Here is a 4108-nt window from a genome sequence, read left to right as displayed (position 1 = left end):
GAACACAACATGCTTAACAGGTAACATATGGATGGAATAGGTCAGGGAGGTGAAGAAAGCAACTGGAATACATTAAAGAAATCCGTACACAACAATATAGGATAGGTCCAGCTACAGGAAAACAGTGAAAGATTTTAAGTGGACTGATACCAGAATCAAAATTAATACCACGGAAGCAGAGAGAACCAAAAACAGTGAAGGAATGATGTAGTATTGAGAAGAAAGAAGACGCGCTGAAGAAGTCACTCGTGATCTTCGTAAAGGACAAAAATAAATAAATTTTCTTTTGCATGCTTCTTCGGCTAGTGGTTCTTGTGTTACTTGATTAGTCAATTTATTCGTCCGCCGATCATTTACCCAAAAGATAAACAATTAAATTTTTAAATCATTCGCTCATGCAACTGAATTACTAACACAAACGTATACCTGTCAAAGAATTCCTTTATATGTTACGTACAACGCTTTCTCCATTTACATATTTATGAACAAGTAAACCAATAATGTACAAAAAATATTGTTCTTTGTTCATATTGCATCATTAGTCACTGCTTGTACTAAAAACACACGAACTCATTCACCATCGCACATACACACAGTCACTCACACACACACACACACACACACACACACACACACACACATACATACACAACTGCATATGAATGTTTATGCTTTCCCATCTGTCTAAAAAAACTGTGTCTGCATCCCTCCACATGTGACAGAGATGTGAAGGTATAAATAAAACAGTTTACATCATTAGACACTTGTTCATTTTCCCACTATGCTTTTTGATGGTTCACACCATCATCTTCATGTGGAAATTTGTTTGTTTCCTGATATTAGTGTAGAACACAGGCGCCTTTTCAAAGCAGCAGCCCAAGTGCTAAGCGGTTAATATTCCATCTCTTGCTCTCGATGAAATTCATGTTTCAGAAAACCCTCAGTTAAAATTTAAAAAAAAACACGAATTTGTAAGAGTAAAATATATTTATAAAAAACGATTAAAAAGTTTTCGTTCAAAGGCCAAACTAATCCCTTGTCTACATGTCGGAGCGAGCATCGGAGTAACGCTGGGCTGCATATACATTGTAACAACGTAGTCAAACGAATTTTTTTATGGCTCATTATACAAGGGAAGTAGAATAAAAAAGATGCTGCATACCGCTGTTCCATGCATGTGCTCTTCACAGTACTTTATTTGTGCCCTGTAACTTCACACAAAGATGCTATGCGTATCAGAGACATGCTATTTTTTCATCGAGTATAAAGATATTGAATGCTGCAATTCTTGTCGCTTGACTATTTAGTTTAATATATATATTCATCTCTTTAGTTCCTCATCTGTTTTAGTCTGCTTTCAAGAATTCCAAAATTATACTCTGTACATGGCATCCAATGGATAGAGTCACTTATATTTGCTGTAATCGTTAAAACTGTCCTTATCAACTAATTAAGGTATTTAAGGCTTTCATAATTACTTTGGTATCCTATGGGAATGGACTTGCTATTCCAACACATCTTGAATGTATGTAGTGGTCCAAGATCCAAAATCCAAAATCACGTCGTAAACTTTAATAATGGACTATTTACATCATTCACACCAGACCTTTTTAGATTTTCCCATGCCTTAATCACTTATATCACTTTTCCTCAGTGTAATTTATCGACACTGCTTGTTTCTCATTCTTCCATATTAGCTTTTGCTGAGGGCATTTATTCATCCCACGAGATTTACTGTAGTCGGAACATTTCTGTTGTTCTGCCTTCCTTTTGCATATTTGTTTTTATTACCAGTTTTGTTAAGCACTTTCATGTTTTCGTATGCATACATCTGTATACAAGGACGTCGTTCTCAGTTTTGCTACTAAATACCTCTCAGCGTTTCGGTGTGCATCTTCCCCTGCTTGCCCTGTAGCATTTCTCCCGTGTTTGTAGGCGCTTCAGTTTTCTCTTGATGCAATGTTGAGAAATCTGAAACCGACTTCTGGCTTTCGTCCCATAAGAAAAGGAGACAAACGAATTATTTTGAATTGCACTTGGCAAAGTGGAATCCTCAGGACTAGTCCTGGTGAAACGTTCACGGCTACAGCTTCCGCCGACTTACTTGATTACCCAAGATTCCCTCGCGCCCCTGCAAAATTGCGCCACTTCTTTCTCTTAAAGCGCAACGCCACCTTACTTTCAACTTATACTGCCACTGGACGGAAGCGTGGAGAAATTGTTTTCATTTTAATGCAGATCACGGCATTAAAACTACACCACCGTGAAGAACAGATGGTAATGAAATTAGAGTTGTTGTGTGTACGCAGTTTAGCACAATAAATGGCTCTGAGCACTATGGTACTTAACATCTATGGTCATCAGTCCCCTAGAACTTAGAACTACTTAAACCTAACTAACCTAAGGACAGCACACAACACCCAGTCACCACGAGGCAGAGAAAATCCCTGACCCCGCCGGGAATCGAACCCGGGAACCCGGGCGTGGGAAGCGAGAACGTTACCGCACGACCACGAGCTGCGGACTTGAGCACAATAAATACGTGATAAAGTTTTTAGGTGATTTGGCGATAATACACTGAGGTGACAAAAGCCATGGGCTAGCGATATGCACATATACGGATGATGGTAATCCCGCGTACACAAGGCATATAAGAACTCTTAATTGGCGGAGCTGTCATTTGTACGCAAGTGATCCACGTGACAAGATTTCCGACGTGATTACGATCCCACGACGGCTCTGAACGAGGAGTGGCAGTTAGAACTAGACGCATTGGACATTCCATTTCGTAAATCGTTAAAAGCGTTCCGTCGTCAGGCCACGAGCGGCCTACCGGAACCATCCTCAGTGGAGGATGCGGATAGGAGGGGCGTGGGGTCAGCACACCGCTCTCCCGGTCGTTATGACGGTATTCTTGACCGAAGCCACTACCGTTCGGTCGAGTAGCTCCTCAATTGGGATCACGAGGCTGAGTGCACCCTGAAAAATGGCAACAGCGCATGGCGGCCTGGATGGTCACCCATCCAAGTGCCGACCAAGCCCGACAGCGCTTAACTTCGGTGATCTCACGGGAACCGGTGTATTCACTGCGACAAGGCCGTTGCCCTCGGAAATCGTTAGGGAATTCAATATTCCTATTTCCACAGAGTCAAGAGGGTGCCAAGAATACCACATTTAAGGCATTACCTCTCACCACGGACAACGCAGAGGCCGACGGCCTTCACTTAACGACCGAGAGCAGCGGGGTTTTTGCAGTGCTAGAAGACAAGCAGAAATCAATTCTGGGACGTACGACGAACGTTTCCATTAGCACAGTGCAGTGAAATTTGGCGTTAATGGTCTATGGCAGCAGACGACCGAGGAGAGTGCCTTCGCTAACAACACGACATCGCCTGCAGCGCCTCTTTTGGGCTCGTGACCATGTTGACTGGAAAAACGTAGCCTGGTCACATGAGTCCGATATGGTGAGAACAGATGATAGGGATCGAGTGTGGCGCAGACTCCATGGAGCCATGGACCCTGATCGTCATCAAGGTGCTGTGCAAATTGGTTGTGGCTCCATAATGATGTGGGTTATGTCTACCTGGAATTTACTGGGTCCTCTGGTTCAACTGAACCGATCATTGACTGTAAATAGTTACGTTAGTTTACTTGGAGACCATTTTCAGCCATTCAACGATAGAATTTCTATGGCTGACAGTGCAACATGTCGCTGGGCCATAGTTGTTTGCGATTGGTCTGAAGAGCGTTCTGGACACTTTGAATGATTTGGCCACCAGAGCTCCCGACTTAAAGCCCATCGAACATTTGTGGGACATAATCGAGAGATCAGTTTATGCACAAAATCCTGCATCGGCAACACTTCTGCAATTATGGGCGGCTATAGAGGTAGCATGGCTCAGTTTTTCTGTTGGGGGCTGCCAAAAACTTGTTGAGTCCATGGGTGACATTTAGAAGACAGCGCTGCTACCTCTGGCAGCATAAACGGGCTGGTATCGATTCAAATTAGGCTTGTATAACAGATACAGGTACCAGAATGAGATTTTCGCTCTGCAGTGGAGTGTGCGCTGATGTGAAACTTCTTGCCAGATTAAAACTATGTGCCGGA

General features: G+C 42.8%; 1 pseudogene; it reads right to left on the bottom strand.

Annotated features, from left to right (window-relative positions):
• Positions 1-2987: 2987 nt before the first annotated feature.
• LOC124791205 lies at positions 2988-3105 on the bottom strand (annotated as a pseudogene).
• Between the last annotated feature and the right edge of the window lie 1003 nt (positions 3106-4108).

This window comes from Schistocerca piceifrons, chromosome 3 (assembly GCF_021461385.2).
Source record: "Schistocerca piceifrons isolate TAMUIC-IGC-003096 chromosome 3, iqSchPice1.1, whole genome shotgun sequence".
Lineage (NCBI taxonomy): Eukaryota > Metazoa > Arthropoda > Insecta > Orthoptera > Acrididae > Schistocerca > Schistocerca piceifrons.
This window is presented reverse-complemented; position numbering and strand designations above follow the sequence as displayed.